Source organism: Tiliqua scincoides, chromosome 2 (genome assembly GCF_035046505.1).
Source record: "Tiliqua scincoides isolate rTilSci1 chromosome 2, rTilSci1.hap2, whole genome shotgun sequence".
Taxonomy (NCBI): Eukaryota; Metazoa; Chordata; class Lepidosauria; order Squamata; family Scincidae; genus Tiliqua; species Tiliqua scincoides.
The window spans coordinates 95,869,397-95,886,517 of record NC_089822.1 but is presented as its reverse complement, the minus strand read 5'-3'; the positions used below and the strand labels follow the sequence as shown (position 1 = coordinate 95,886,517).

The 17,121-nt window shown below is 46.9% G+C and overlaps 1 pseudogene; it reads left to right on the top strand.

Annotated features, from left to right (window-relative positions):
• Window positions 1-7,089: 7,089 nt before the first annotated feature.
• On the top strand, window positions 7,090-7,209 carry LOC136643360 (5S ribosomal RNA; annotated as a pseudogene).
• Window positions 7,210-17,121: the final 9,912 nt, after the last annotated feature.

The following is a 17,121-nucleotide window of genomic DNA, read 5'->3' as shown; positions in this document are numbered from 1 at the left end:
CTCAGTTCAGGTTTGCTAAAACTGCTCAAGATTTCTCTCTGTTCCCAGGCTCTTCCAGACCAATTGTCCTTTCATTATTGACATTTTACTGAACTTAGCTCTGAGGCTGTAAGCCTACAGGCAGGAACGCTTGCAGGAACAGGGTGACCAGATGTCCTCTTTTTCCAGGTTCTCTTTTTGAGCCTTGTGTCCTGAAAAAGAACTTAAAAGTCCTCCTTTTCCCTGTGAGCAGGCCCCTACTGGTAGCACATAGCCTTAATTGCAATGAATAAATTATATGTAATATAGTTTTAAATTTAATAAGTGATATAGTGTTTAAATTAAGCACGTGAAATCAATATCCAAGTGTTTTTAGCTTTTATTTTGCTGTGTCCTACATTTTTCTTGGATGTCCTACATTTTGGGGTGCCTTGTCCTCTTTTGCGGTTATGACATCTGGTCACCCTATGCAGGTAGTGCCTAGGAGAAGGAGTAGCGGCAGCATTAGTAGTAGTTGAACATGAATGTTTGGTTTCAACTCTACTATTGCTCCAAGTTTTGCGACAGCTACCATTCTTCTCCACAATGCACTGGAATCATCTCAAAATGGTTGCTGTAAGAAGCAGCTGTATTGTATCTTTTCAACTTCACATTGTTTTGAAACAAAGAGAGATAAAAGAACCCGTCCTGGCTGCAGCACTACAAGGTAAGCCACTTATGAAAATAAATGTGTTCGCCTTTGAACTGAATGCCATATATGCCATTCAATTCATCTGAGGATTGTTTTACTGTTTGTTTTGGAATGATGAAAAAGGACCTTGGTGGGCCCAGTTTGGATCCATTTTCTGAAACGAATGCAAGCAACATAAGAACATAATAAGAACATAAGAACAGCCCCACTGGATCAGGCCATAGGCCCATCTAGTCCAGCTTCCTGGATCTCACAGCAGCCCACCAAATGCCCCAGGGAGCACACCAGATAACAAGAGACCTCAACCAGGTGCCCTCCCTTGCATCTGGCATTCTGACATAGCCCATTTCTAAAATCAGGAGGTTGCGCATACACATCATGGCTTGTACCCCATAATGGATTTTTCCTCCAGAAACTTGTCCAATCCCCTTTTAAGGGCGTCTAGGCTAGACGCCATCACCACATCCTGAGGCAAGGAGTTCCACAGACCAACCACACACTGAGTAAAGAAATATTTTCTTTTGTCTGTTCTAACTCTCCCAACACTCAATTTTAGTGGATGTCCCCTGGTTCTGGTGTTATGTGAGAGTATAAAGAGCATCTCTCTATACACTTTATCCTTCCCATGCATAATTTTGTATGTCTCAATCACGTCCCCCCTCAGGCACCTCTTTTCTAGGCTGAAGAGACCCAAACGCCGTAGCCTTTCCTCATAAGGAATGTGCCCCAGCCCAGCAATCATCTTAGTCGCTCTCTTTTGCACCTTTTCCATTTCCACTATGTCCTTTTTGAGATGCGGCTACCAGAACTGGACACAAGTCAGAAATTGATCAGAAGCATCAGATGCAACAGAAGGCATCATGCTTACTTGCTGCTCAGGCATGTTCTGCTAATGAGCTGAACGTCCTAGAGGCCATGTTAAAATGCGGCTCATGGAAAACGTTGAGAGAAAGATGTCTGCCAGCCAGGCAGTAGGCTCAGTCAACCTCAAAGTGAGGATGAGAAAGGCTGATTCGGGTCCAGAGGGACCCAGTCAGAAGGTTTCCTTCATTACTAGCTCCCCCAGAGAAATACAATGCAGAACGAAAACAGCCACACTAAAAAGCATCTAATGGCTGGTTGCCTGATCCACTTGGGAGGCTTCACTGCCCATGCTGTCTCTTCACACCTGGTACAATGCCTATCTAGCACAGCTTTCCACATGTATCTCTTCTCTTTAGGAATGCTGAGCCACAACTTGTGGATCATCTCTTTGGCTGATAAACAGCAGAGTTCATATTGTGAAGACAGCATTTTGTGAGGACAAGCCCGGCTCTTCCACTTTCCCAAGATACTCAGGATACACAGGCATCACGAGCTAGTGGTGATGTGGCAAAGATGAAAGATGAAAAGAATATTCCTGTATCATCATTGAGTACCCTGGGGGAATAAAAGCTACATGTATAGGTGGGACCTTGGTATCCACGAGGGGGGGTGTTCCATTTCAGAACCCCCCCACACACACAGATAGTACGGTCCATATTTAAATGCCTTAAACAAGAAAAAAAAAAGCACCAAATCATGTTTGGTTTTTTTTTAATCTTTGCGTGATCAAACCTGATTCTGACTTGGTTCCTGAATGGCTTCGTGGTAGCCGCCCTGGCAGGTACACTTTGGTGTGCACTGTGTTTGCCCTGTCCACACTCTGCAGCATGACAGCCAGGATGGTGATTCTGGGCCAGTTGGCCCCCTTAAAGGGTTTGGATCCTGACAGGTGCCTGATGATCCAGATGACCTCCAATGCTGACCAGAACACATTAGATCAAGTATGCTTTTGCTGGCGTTTAGGTCTAAGCAGAAATGTTCTCAGCTTGAGAGTGGAAAAAGTAGCTGATATGGACTGCAGTGTTTTTCTTAATCAATATTGTTCCAAACTGCTAAGACATGCAAAAGGAGCAAATAATAATATGTCTGCTGGGAAGAGCAGAGGTTAATTAGCACTGGAAATGTATGAACTTGATCTTTGCACCTGGGTTAGCCCCCAGGCTGATTATATCTTTGATGAAAGAGCCATTAAGACTGAGACTGCTGTCTCCTGGCCAATCCCTCAGACAGTGTCCTTATAATCACCTTGATGATGGGCTTTATGGAGCCTTCCTTTTTTAGGTTTTTAGCAGAGCCTGTTCAGCTTTTGCGCCTTTGAAGTTAAGTGGTGATTTATTGCTTAATTAGGCACCATGAGGCTGGCACCAGCAGTATTAAAAAATTGATGCAAAGACCTATTGGCTTTGTAGAGCTTCCAGATCATATGATCAATGGAAAAGGCAGGGATGTGACAGAGCCACAGTACTGAGACTGAGTCCCGAGTCTCCACCCCCCTTGACTCAAGTTGCCCATGAGTCGCCCATGTCATGGGCCATTGTGAGATACAGGAAGCTGGACTAGATGGGCCTGTGGCCTGATCCAGTGGGGCTGTTCTTATGAGTCATATCAGTGGCCATAGCAACTTGTCTTCAGAGCTGTTTCGAGTCATTTTGATTCAAATCTTTTTGAAAAGTGAGTCAAGTCCCGGATGTGACAAAATAAAAAGCAAGCTAACACACACACCAGAATTGCAAGCACACATGAAGCCTTGACTCCAGTCTTTTCATTTTTAGGATAAAATCTCTGAGTTAATGCCCAAGTTTTTGACACATGTGACTTGAGTCCGTGCAAGTCCCGAAATACACGTTTTCGTGACTCATGGCCGAGTCATCTGAGTCTCGGCCCATTCCTGGGAAAAGGAACACTGGGGTGGCCATGGAATAAAGGAATTGCCCCTTGCACATGGGTTGGGCTGCAAACAGTTAAGAAAATTTCGTCATCGTGTCCCCTTCTGGGTCACTGTTTCTTGCCATTAGGAGCTCAGGAACCTGCATGGGCCCAGGGGCAGGATTTTTCCAGCCAGAAATGGAGCCCTGTTTGATTATTTGTACCACACAGCATCTGCTTCATTATGAACATAAGTGTATGCAGCAGCAGCTTTATGGCACTGCGGCAGTAAGCTGTGCCTCTCTCCCTTTTCCCCTGTCAGCACAGAGACAAATCTAAACTGCAGGCCTCTTAAATAGCCAACAAAAAAGAGCCTGCTGCAATGTAGCCACATTTGAGCCTATTCACAAACTGGGAAGCAAAAAAAAAAAAAAGTTAAACCAGCTGATATTTAGAAAGATGCTGAATCATCCATCTCTGGGGAAGAAATTCCGAAGTGTGACAGGTGGAGCACTGCTGTGCCCACTGGAGCCTTGAAATTGTCCTTCCTCTCACCTATTGGGGAAGAGGCTTCTATGTCGGTGCATCTCAAGTTTCCTCCTATGTAGGCCAACAAGGCAGCCTGTTTTTGAAAAGGCCAGGGCACGTGGCGATTCTCCCTGAATCCTATTAAAGTATATGCATCATCTATTTACCTGGGACAGTTAATAATTTCTGGGACCTATCATGGTAAATCACTGTCTTTATTTTGTCTTCTGGAAAGGTTGTTTCAAACTTCACATTTGTTGAGGTGTGGGTTGGTGCGTTGCCATTCCTCAAGGCTGAGCCCCCTACCTAGGTCTTCAGGTATGAAGGCTGCAATCCGACGCACACTTTCCTGGGAATAAGTAAGCCTCACTGAACACAGAGGAATGTATGTCTGAGTAAACATGCATAGGACTGTACGGTAAATCTCAGAGTCAGTGGGAGGATGCACTTTGATTCTAGTTCTAATTTTGTATTCTAATAGTGCAAGTTCATCTAAGTTGTTGGCAACCTTCAGTCTCGGAAGACTCTGGTATCGCGCTCTGAATGGTGGTTCTGGCACAGCGTCTAGTGTGGCTGAAGAGGCCAATTCGGGAGTGACAATCCCTTCTACACCGGGAGCAAGTGCAGTCTGTCCCTGGTCTGTCTCCCTGGCTATGGGCCTTCCTTCTTTGCCTCTTTGCCTCAGACTGTTGGCCAAGTGTCTCTTCAAACTGGGAAAGGCCATGCTGCACAGCCTGCCTCCAAGCGGGCCGCTCAGAGGCCAGAGTTTCCCACTTGTTGAGGTCCATCCCTAAGGCCTTCAGATCCCTCTTGCAGACGTCCTTGTATCGCAGCTGTGGTCTATCTGTAGGGCACATAACCCTCTTCATCGGTGTAAATGTTAATGAATATATTTGAGTTTCAGCTATTGGAATAAGCCAATGTTTGTCAACCAGTGGCATGATTACCACCAGCGGTAATTGAGGTGGTGTCTGGTGGTACTTGCAAGACCCCTGGACACCTGCTACTTGGCAGCAAGACCAGGAACAAGACCAGGAGGCTCAGCTTGGCAACCAGAGCTCCAAAGCATGCTTTTTTGCGCTTGAAAGAGCTCTCCCATCTACCTTGAGCCTCTTACTGCTGTTGGTCGTATTGCATCTGGCCTCCCAACCCAGAAGTAACTGGCGATGTCATCGCTGGTTACTTCTGGTAGAACTTCAAATTGGTGGACCATGTGAAGTTTTACAGTGCAGAACCCTGCTAAGTTACCCTGCGCATGCCCGATCTCGTCTGATCTCAGAAGCTAAGCAGAGTCAGGTCTGGTTAGTACTTGGATGGGAGACCGCCTGGGAATACCGGGTGCTGTAGGCTTATACCATAGTCTTTCGAGACTGAAGGTTGCCAACCAACAGTGCAGAACAAATGTTGAGAAACACTAGAATAAGCCCAACCAAACCCACCCTGAGGGTAAACATTATATCAAACAGGGTTAAAAAAAAAAAGAGAGAGAGGAAACTGTTACAATTATAAACACTGCCTGTTTCAGAAATCAGTCACAATGCGCCAGCCTGAGGGCCCTGGCCTCTGCCCCCTTAAGGGGTGGGGGCAGCAAGGAGGCAGGGAGGAGACAGCAATGCGATCACCAGGATCGCGTTGCTCAGGGAGCTGCAGGGGCTTGGCCGCACTGCAGCCTTCCGGGGCTGTGGGAAGCCCTGTGCGACAGTTTGCAGGGCTCCCTGGAGCTTAAGAAGTGAAAGTGGAGCAATCACGCCCTACTTCTGGTTTTGCAGAGGTGGGGCGCGATCGCTCCACTTTCACTTCTTATGCTTCACGGAGCTCAGCAGATGGTCGCGCAGGGCTCCCCGCACCCCTGGGAGGCTACAGGAAGCTCTGGTAAGTACAGTCAAGCCCCTGCAGCCCCCTGAGCGATGCGTTCCTGGGGATCACGTCGCTGCCTTCCCCCTGCTCCTGCAAGGTCTTAGAGCAGCTGAAATTCTCCCTGAGAGTTTGAAAACCACTTGGATAGACTCTTATAGAGCAGGGGCGTGAAGTGTGCATCACGCCAACTCAGGGTGTCACTGAGCACTCACAGGGGCACTGCAGGATGACCGCAGTGGCTCCTCCTCTCTCTTCTCCTTACTGAGACAGAAAGAGGCAACTGCAGGGGCACTGTGACCCCAGTACATAAGAACATAAGAACAGCCCCACTGGATCAGGCCATAGGCCCATCTAGTCCAGCTTCCTGGATCTCACAGCGGCCCACCAAATGCCCCAGGGAGCACACCAGATAACAAGAGACCTTATCCTGGTGCCCTCCCTTGCATCTGGCATTCTGACATAACCCATTTCTAAAATCAGGAGGTTGCGCATACACATCATGGCTTGTACCCCGTAATGGATTTTTCCTCCAGAAACTTGTCCAATCCCCTTTTAAGTAAGTTTGGGACCCACCATAACAGATTGATTGAATAAACTCTGCAACTGGTAAGTTGAGAAGAACCTTCAGGAATGTGTAGGAAGAGGAAGGCAGAGGCTCAAGCCACAGTCCTTGGTGAGAGCCCAGATGTGTTACAACTTATACAAGCGTGTCCCAGTTTTCCCTTCTAAAAGGATACAGCATGCTAAGCAGGTGCTTACATCATAAGCCACAATATAGCCATAATGCATCTAGGATGGAGTTCAGCCACTGCTTAGATACACAACATGAAAGAGGAACTTTGTTGACCATTCTCATGTTGCAGGAATGTTGAGCTTTCTCACCAACAGTCCTCCAAACGAGTGATTTGCAAACATGTCTGCTAGGGTGAAGTTTGACTGTTCAAAAAGTAAAATGCATCCCTCCATGTTCCAAAGGCCCATCTAATCCAGTTTCCTGTATCTCACAGTGGCCCACCAGTTGCCCCAGGAAGCACACAAGACAATAAGATACTTGAATCCTGGTGCTGCTCCCTTGCACTTGGCATTCTGAGGTAGCCTACTTCTAAAACCAGGAGGTGGCATGTACCCATCATGGCTTCTAACCTAAGATTCCCTTCCTAAATCTGTCCAAGTTGCATCTTGTAAAATCAGATTATGGAACATAATCATTATGATGGTTGAATTTATGCCAACAATACAGCTTTTTAGTAAGTTAGCTTTGGGTTTCTTACATGATTTTAGCAAAATTATTTTTGTTACCAGTAGCAATCAGCAACTGTTACCCTGCACATGCCTGATCTTGTCTGATCTCGGAAGCTAAGCAGGGTCAGGCCTGGTTAGTACTTGGATGGGAGACCGCTTGGGAATACCAGGTGCTGTAGGCTTATACCATGGTGTTTCGAGACTGAAGGTTGCCAACCAGCAATCTCAACTGTGGAATATGGCAGGATATAAATATTTACGTAAATAAATGAGATCAGAAAGAAAGCTCACTCGAGTGTCTGCTTTCTCCAGTTCGGAACGTGCTGTCCAACAAGTCCTAACAGGCTGTGTAGCGGTCCAGGATTAACATGCAAGACCTCCCATTGCTAAAGGTTTGGTGCTCTCTGCTTATCATTAGTCTGGACTGAAGATATATGCATTTGTTAAGAGTCCCAGCCCAGGCAGCAAGAGTCCCTACTCATCACTCGCTAGCAGCTAGCATTGCAACAAATTGAATATTTATAACTTGCATGCATCCCTCTGCCCCAATCTTATCTCTCTTAATTAAAAAAAAAACAACGCAAAACAGGCACACTTCCCCCCCCCAGCCCACAAATTATGACACACACACCCCACTGGTGCTTCTGCCTCTCTGCTTCTTCTTTCAGCAATGGAGCACAAACAGCCTGTGTGTCTCCTGCACATGCATCAGTGTTCTTCAATCTGGGGGTCATGTAGCCTCAGTTGTGGCAACTTATGGGAATGAAATAGGTTGAAGACCACTAGACTAGAGTGCCATTAGGTAAAAGGGGAGGCATCTGGTGTACCCCTTCAGGTCCCAGTCTTGTTCAGGTTCTCAGCAATGGTGTCAAAATAGCTTTCACTAGTGCCAGGCTTCATGGTCACTTTTCTGCTCTAATAAGAATATTTGGTTACAGTGAACAGTGCTGGGAGGGCGAGATGGGGGCAGGCGGATCGGGTCCCGGGGGGGGAGCAGGATCAACAGTGGATACCCAATCTCATACTTTCTTTTTTTTATTGGGGTTGTGGCATGAAAAGGGTTGAAGACCACTGTCTTAAATGGTTATCCTGTATAGACACAACATAGGCAATAAACCACCTCCCCCTGAACCGAATTAAAACACCAACGCTTTTACAGACAAAATCACTGCTTATTTCAAAAGTTCTATCTATACTGATATTCAATTAATCACTCATTACCAAAATTTGGTAATACTGTACCTATATATAAGATGCAGCCATCTTCTATGTGTCCCCCATCGCCTGGGAAATGTCCCCCCCCCCGAGGGGGGACATGATTGAGACATACAAAATTATGCAGGGGATGGACAGAGTGGATAGGGAGATGCTCTTTACACTCTCACATAACACCAGAACCAGGGGACATCCGCTAAAATTGAGCATTGGGCAGGTTAGGACAGACAAAAGGAAATATTTCTTTACTCAGCGTGTGGTCGGTCTGTGGAACTCCTTGCCACAGGGTGTGGTGCTGGCGTCTAGCCTAGACGCCTTTAAAAGGGGATTGGATAAGTTTCTGGAGGAAAAATCCATTACGGGGTACAAGCCATGATGTGTATGCGCAACCTCCTGATTTTAGAAATGGGCTATGTCAGAATGCCAGATACAAGGGAGGGCACCAGGATGAGGTCTCTTGCTATCTGGTGTGCTCCCTGGGGCATTTGGTGGGCCGCTGTGAGATACAGGAAGCTGGACTAGATGGGCCTATGGCCTGATCCAACGGGGCTGTTCTTATGTTCTTATGCTTTCCCGTTGGACTATTCCATGAGTAGCTGAAAATTTGGGCCCAAAACAAATGAACTCAGCAGCTGCACCTGTCTGATATTATAGGAATGGAATGATAAGATGCATTCCTGTGTGTTTACCCCAAAAGCTCAAGACTATATTGATCTGCATGTATATCAACTTAACTGCACTTAGCTTAGTTAGCCCTTCTCCCAAGTGATGGGAACATGCCTTGTTGGGCCGCTTTAGCAGTAAAAAAGGGCCCAATCCTATTCAGCTTTCCAGTGCTGATGCAGCCATACCAGCAGGGCATACATAGCACCCTATGGGGAGGTCAGACATGGAAACTTCATCAAGGTAAGGGAAAATTTGTTGCCTTGCCTTGAGGTTGCATTGGCACTGGAAAGTTGGATAAGTCTATAAGTCCCTGTGTTCAGTCACTGCTTTGCTCTCGGACTTTGCTGGACGATGGCAGGTTGCATCGCCTGTCGAGTGACATGGAAATGCTGTAAATCTCATGCCTGGAGATGCTCCTGTAAGTTGATGCTCTTAGATTTTAGACAAATAAAGCTGCTTTGTGACAACCTTGGACTAGGCTTGCTTCTTCCTCGGAAGTCAAGGAAACTCCAGCCCACAGCCAGAACTGTGGAAAAATTCCAAAGAGGGGAATGTCTATGTATTGGCAGGTTTGAAGTAGGTAGTGTTATCGGGTGAATTTACAAGTGGTTGTGTTTAGTTCAAAGCCATAAACACATTTTCCATCCAAAAGAAAATCCCTCAGTTTCTAACTTTTGGATTTTAAATATGATCCTTCAGAGGATCTTACCTCAAGTTTTTGAAATACGGTGATCTGCATTTTGACAGGTGTCCTCAATCTCATTCTCAAGCTGTCAAATACCAGATACTTTTGTATGTCAAAAATTAAAGCTGAAACAAACCCCCCTACCCGTCTCCTCTGTGAAAGTTGGTGGTGAATAGTCTCTGCAGATATTCTCTGCATAAATAGATTTTGCAGCCAGAGCCAACATTTGACAGAATGTGAAAGCTGGAGTGTGACAGCAGTTTTGTTCGAAAATATTTATGCATTTGTGTGTTGTTGTTTTTTAAATTATATCCCACTTGTCTGTAGAGAAGGCTCGAGGTGGCTAACAGTGCTTACAAGAACAATGAAATGTGCAGCAACATGTACAATTTAAAAAATGCACCAACATCATGATGAAAACAACAGTGTATCAAATCAATCAACAAAAAAATAACAAGCCAGGGAGTGAAAATAATCAAGGGGGCTGGTAAAGGATCATTTTTGCCAACAAACCCCAAAGTTAGATTTTTTAAATGTACCGAATGTCACAGTTGGCAAAATATTGTTTCCGCTCTTTCAGAAAGGAAATAAGAGTACTTATGACACGGCATGTCATTTATCAAATAATACTATTGCCATCGATCAAATTGATCAAATAGTCAAATACCAACATAAGAAGAGCACCACTGGATGAGGCCAAAGGCCCATCTAGTCCAGCTTCCACCAGATGCCTCAGGGAGCACACAAAACAAGTGACCTGCATCCTGGAGCCACTCCCTTGCACCTCGCATTCTGAGGCAACCCACTTCTAAAACCAGGAGGTTGCACATATCCATCATGGCTTATAACCTGTAATGGACTTTCTCTCCAGAAATCTGTCCAATTCCCTTTTTAAAGCATCTAGGCCAGATGCCGTCACCATATCCTATGGCAAGGAGTTGCACACTAATTGCACACTGACTAAAGAGGAATGCAACGACACCAGAATGGTCCTGAGCCAATGAATGCAGCCCCCAAAAATACCTGAGAAGGAAGTCTCTGCCTCCAAGCAGATGAATGTATTGAGCCCTATGGAAAGCGAAACTAAGCCTCACAGTCGTGCTTACTCATGAGTAAGCAAACGTGCCTTGACTGGTGTGAAAGATCAGGTGAAGGAGAGTTGAAGGCTACCAGAATGGTCCTGATCTGATGGAACTGGAGCTCAACAAGTGCTCCAGAAGGCAGCCTCCCCCCCCCCCACTAAAAATGATCAAAACAGGCTTCAGCTGATAAGATGAACCTTTTTGAGACTTGCAAAGCCAGGTGGATCCTGAATCTGGTTTAAACAGAAGTTCTTAAATTGAACTGGGCACTGGGTAGGGCTGAAAACCTTACTGATTTTGGAGGGAGGGTGTTATTGCAGGCAGGCTGCAGAGGAAATTCACTTGGTGGAATAGGGCTGGCTTCTGCTTATTTAATTATTTGTTTTGCTTTAATTATTTATACTGATTTATTTTAATTTGCCTGATGATGTCACTTCCACCATGACATCACTTCTGGTGGGTCTTGGACAGATTGTCATTCTGAAAAGTGGGTCCCAGTGCTAAAAGTTTGAGAACTGCTGCATTAAGGTCTAGTAATTTGACAGCCATGTTGGGGGGGGGGGTGACACCACTAGTGACCAAAATAACTAAAATCATAATTGGGAAGAATAATACCATCATGTTATATATCAATCAATGCGTAATTTTATGCAGAATGTGTTCTATCTTTGTTCTGTCAAAAGGTACAGCCAAAAAACCAGTGGGGGTGGAGTGATGGTACATCACCACGCCCATCACCTGGGGTATTGCCCCGCCCACTGCATGGGGGGTGACGTGCTGGCATCCCGCACTGCGTGACACAAAGCCTAGTGATGCCACTGGTGCCCTCCCCTGCATCAGACAATCAGAGGCAGCCTAAAAACAGGAGCTTGCACATACCTACCATGACTTGTAACCCATGATGAACTTTTCCTCCAGAAATTTGTCCAATCCCCTCTTTAAGGCATCTAGGCAAGATGCCATCACTACTTCCTGTGGTAAGTTGTTCCACAGACTAATTACATGCTGGGTAAAAAAATATTTTCTTTTGTCTATCCTAACTCTCCCAATACTCTAGTGGGTGTCCCCTGGTTTTGGTGAAAGGGAAAAGAGCGTCTCTCTATCCACTCTATCCACCCCTTGCATAATTTTGTATGTCTCAATCATGTCCCTCCTCAGGCGCCTCTTTTCTAGACTGAAAAGCCCCAAACGCTGTAGTCTTCCCTCGTAAGGGAGGTGCCCCAGCCCAGTAGTCATTTTGGTTGTTCTCTTTTGCACCTTTTCCATTTCCACTATATCCTTTTTGAGCCCCTGGGGGCTGGGGCTAAGAATAGGCCCTCAGTTTGGCTGTACTTGTTGTAAGAGGCAACTAAACAGCCACCGGGTAGATGGGACTCGTCAGCCTAGGAAGGCAGCTCATCTAAGAGAAGGAAACTCTGACCTCAAACCTCCACTGCCTTGTGGCTACATCCAGTTCTGGAAAAGGCTTCAGGAGTCAACCTCGAGGCAAAATCAGGAGCCGGAGTCCCTTAGGCAGTTCATGGCTGAACACAGTCACGTTCTGGCAACTCCTGCGACGCCGCTGGAACCAACCGTATTGGCTTCTGCCTTTCCATTGGACCATTCCAGCGACGTGGAGAGGGGGGATTTGCTGCATGGGTAACAGCCTATCCTCCATACCTTCTTTACCCAGGCTTCGCGCACTGGAGAGGACACTCCAACTTCGCCATACGGCGTCGGCACAACACGGGAAGCAGCAGTTTACCGGTTATAAGTCTTTGCTCGATTGGCGTAGAGCATGACGCCAGGGGCTGCTTCCGACGGTGGGAGAGATCATTGCATCTCATTGGGCAGCTACCGCCCGCCTTAAGCTGGGCAGTCCCCAGCCAGTAAGGTGTTGCCTCGCCACGGTCCGTTAACCTCATGGGGTGCGTGGGGTTTAGGGTGAAAACCGACAAGCGGATTGACAACTCTGCACCATGCAACAGAAAACAGAAAACTACTGCCCTAAAGCTGGGCACCTGGAACGTTAGGACAATGACACCTGGCTTCTCTGATGACCTGCAAGAAATAGACGACGCACGCAAAACAGCTGTCATCGACATGGAGCTGAGCAGACTGCAGATGGACATCGTCGCCCTTCAAGAGACTAGGCTGCCAGATTCCGGATCTGTCAAGGAGAGAAATTTCTCATTTTTCTGGCAGGGAAAACCACCAAACGAAACCAGGGAACATGGCGTTGGCTTTGCGGTCAGAAATACCCTGCTGAAATCCATCATCCCACCTACTGTGGGAAGTGAAAGAATTTTGTCCCTGCAGCTCCAGTCAACAGCAGGACCTATCACTCTCATCAGTGCTTATGCACCGACTCTGTCGTCTCCAGCAGAAGCCAAAGACAAATTCTATGATGACCTGGCCACCACTGTCAAGAAAATCCCTGTAAAAGAGCCATTGTTCATCCTCGGCGATTTCAATGCTAGAGTTGGTGCTGATAACAGTTCATGGCCCACTTGCTTAGGTCAGTTTGGCACTGGGAGGATGAACGAAAATGGCCAATGCCTGCTAGAGTTTTGCTGTCATCACGGTCTCTGTGTCAGCAACACGTTCTTCAACACAAAGCCCCAACATAGAGTCTCTTGGAGACATCCAAGATCAAAGCACTGGCACCAGCTCGACCTGATCTTCACCAGACGCTCCAGCCTTCCCAGCATCAAGATCACACGCAGTTATCATGGTGCTGCCTGTGACACTGACCACTCCCTGGTGTGCAGCAGAGTGAAACTGCAAACAAAGCGACTGTATCACACGAAAAAGGAAGGAAGACCTCGCATTGATACCAGCAAGACCCGGGATCAGAGAAAAGTGGAGGAATTTGCACAAGCGCTTGAGGAATCTCTTCCAGGCCCGGCCGACGCAAACGCATCCAACAGATGGGAACATTTCAAGAATACCGTTTACAACACCGCCTTGTCCATATTCGGCAAGAAGACCAACAAGGCGGCAGACTGGTTTGAAGCCCACTCTGAGGAGTTGACACCAGTCATTGAGGAAAAGAGGAGAGCTCAAGCAGCATACAAGGCCTGTCCCAGTGAGCGCAACCTGCAGGTCCTCCGAACTGCTCGCAGCAAAGTCCAACAGACTGCCAGGAGATGTGCTAACGACTACTGGCTCCAGCTCTGTTCCAAGATACAGATAGCAGCTGACACGGGCAACATCAAGGGGATGTATGATGGTATCAAGCAGGCCCTAGGTCCAACACAGAAGAAAATTGCCCCTCTGAAGTCTGCCACAGGCGAGGTCATCCAGGATCGGGCGCAGCAGATGGAACGCTGGGTGCAGCACTACTCTGAGCTATATTCCAGAGAAAATGTAGTCACCGAAGAAGCACTGAACAACATTGAGTGCCTGCCTGTGCTGGAAGAGCTTGACAGTGAACCAACCCTAGAAGAACTTCACGTGGCCCTGGACTCCCTTGCCTTTGGCAAGGCACCTGGAAAAGACAGCATCCCTGCTGAAGTCCTAAAATGCTGCAAAGAGATCATCGTCACTGAGCTGCATGAAATCCTCTGTCTCTGCTGGAGAGAAGGTGGAGTACCTCAAGACATGAGGGATGCAAACATCATCACGCTGTACAAGAACAAAGGTGACAGGGGTGACTGCAACAACTACCGCGGCATCTCTCTCCTTAGCGTTGTAGGAAAGCTGTTTGCCCGAGTTGTACTAAAGAGGCTCCAGGTACTTGCAGAGAGCGTCTATCCAGAATCGCAGTGTGGATTCCGAGCCAACAGGTCCACCACTGATATGGTATTCTCCCTTAGACAACTGCAGGAGAAATGCAGGGAACAACGACAGCCACTCTTTATAGCCTTCATAGATCTCACAAAGGCTTTCGACCTGGTCAGCAGAGACGGCCTCTTCAAGATTCTCCCCAAGATTGGATGTCCACCCAGGCTCCTCAGCATCATCAGATCTTTCCACAAGGACATGAAGGGCACTGTTGTCTTCGATGGCTCCACATCAGACCCTTTTGACATCCGAAGCGGAGTGAAGCAGGGCTGTGTTCTTGCACCAACCTTGTTTGGGATTTTCTTCGCTGTCCTGCTGAAGCAGGCCTTTGGAACTGCAACAGAAGGCATCTATCTCTGGACCAGATCAGACGGAAAGCTCTTCAACCTCTCCAGACTGAGAGCAAAATCCAAAGTCCAGCTGAAATGTCTGCGTGACTTCCTCTTTGCCGACGATGCAGCTGTCACTACCCACTCTGCCAAAGATCTCCAGCAGCTCATGGATCGTTTTAGCAAGGCCTGCCAAGATTTTGGACTGACAATCAGCCTGAAGAAAACACAGGTCATGGTTCAGGATGTGGACTCACCTCCCTGCATTACAATCTCTGAGCATGAACTGGAGGTTGTCCATGACTTTGTGTACCTTGGCTCAACGATCTCCGACACTCATTCTCTCGATACCGAGCTAAACAAGCGCATCGGTAAAGCAGCTACCACGTTTTCCAGACTCACAAAGAGAGTCTGGTCCAACAAGAAGCTGACGGAACATACCAAGATCCAGGTCTACAGAGCTTGCGTCCTGAGTACACTTCTGTACTGCAGCGAGTAATGGACTCTTCACTCACAACAGGAGAGGAAACTGAGCGCTTTCCACATGCGCTGCCTCCGACGCATCCTCGGCATCACCTGGCAGGACAAAGTTCCAAACAACACAGTCCTGGAACGTGCTGGAATCCCTAGCATGTATTCACTGCTGAAACAGAGACGCCTGCGTTGGCTTGGTCATGTCGTGAGAATGGATGATGGCCGGATCCCAAAGGATCTCCTCTATGGAGAACTCGTGCAAGGAAAGCGCCCTACAGGCAGACCACAGCTGCAATACAAGGACATCTGCAAGAGGGATCTGAAGGCCTTAGGGATGGACCTCAACAAGTGGGAAACCCTGGCCTCTGAGCGGCCCGCTTGGAGGCAGGCTGTGCAGCATGGCCTTTCCCAGTTTGAAGAGACACTTTGCCAACAGTCTGAGGCTAAGAGGCAAAGAAGGAAGGCCCATAGCCAGGGAGACAGACCAGGGACAGACTGCACTTGCTCCCGGTGTGGAAGGGATTGTCACTCCCGGATTGGCCTTTTCAGCCACACTAGACGCTGTGCCAGAACCACCTTTCAGAGCGCGATACCATAGTCTTTCGAGACTGAAGGTTGCCAATACAATATCCTTTTTGAGATGCAGTGACCAGAACTGGACACAATACTCCATGTGTGGCCTTACCATTGATTTGTACAACGGCATCACAATATTAGCCGTCTTATTCTCAATACCTTTTCTAATGATCCCAAGCATAGAATTGGCCTTCTTCACTGCCACCGCACATTGGGTCGACACTTTCATCAAGCTGCCCACACATTTCAGCACTTCCGGAAACCAGCAGAGGCAAGTCTTTTCTCATGACCAGCATGGTCTGATACAATTCCTAACAGTGCAATCCTTTGCATGTCTACTCAGAAACAAACCCCAGTAAGTTTGTATGGTATAATGCAACCTCAATCTCTTTGAAAATACAACCATTACTGCTTTATTTTGGCATCCCTACAGTTTGTGCTGCAACATGTTCTTTTCCCTTGGAATTCGTCACCCACCTTCACAAGGAAGCGTTGCAAAAAATAAAAACCAGGACCATACATAATTCACCATCATACTAGGAACTGATGTTCCATTCCCAAAGATAGGCAATTGCACAGCACACTCTTAAGTTGCACAAAGAGCAATAAATAAAAACTGCAGAGAGAGAGAGAGAGAGAGAGAGAGAGAGAGAGAGAGAGAACGAACCTTTGGCAATACCAGAAAGGTTTAGGGGCAATTGCTTCCAGAGTAATAGTGACACATCTTTAGTATTTCTCTTGAATGCCTCACTTGAGTTTTCATTTTCATCTCTGATGATGAAGAAGCTCTGCTTTTGGCAAGGCGGAGAGAAGACCGATTTGCAAGCTGAGCTATTCTTTCACTGAAGTTCTAGTAAAATAGGCTCCTCTGAGCTTCTTTTATGGATCTCCACAAAGTAAATCCAGTCTTCACCTGGGCAGATAACATTTACATCCTGTCACATTCCATTAGCTTGGTTTACAGCCTTATGCAAATATTCCGTCCCATTTGCCCATATTGCGCCAGCATGAGATAATGTAACACAACTGTAACAAACAGCAAACTCCTTATAAATCATGCTCCCATCTAGGCAACAATGGAAGCAGCCAACACATTTGTGGGAGGCTTAATATTCTGATACATCACACAGGCTAACCCAATACACCAGGGACTCAAAATAAAACTGAAAGAGTCTTTTCTAATGCCAACGTATTTCAAAGGAGCGAGGAGGGGGAAGGGGAAAAAACTACAAAGAGAAGAAAAGCCAGGTTTTGCAGACCAGCTCTTCGTCACTCTTGAGATGCAAGAACATTGAAGTTAAT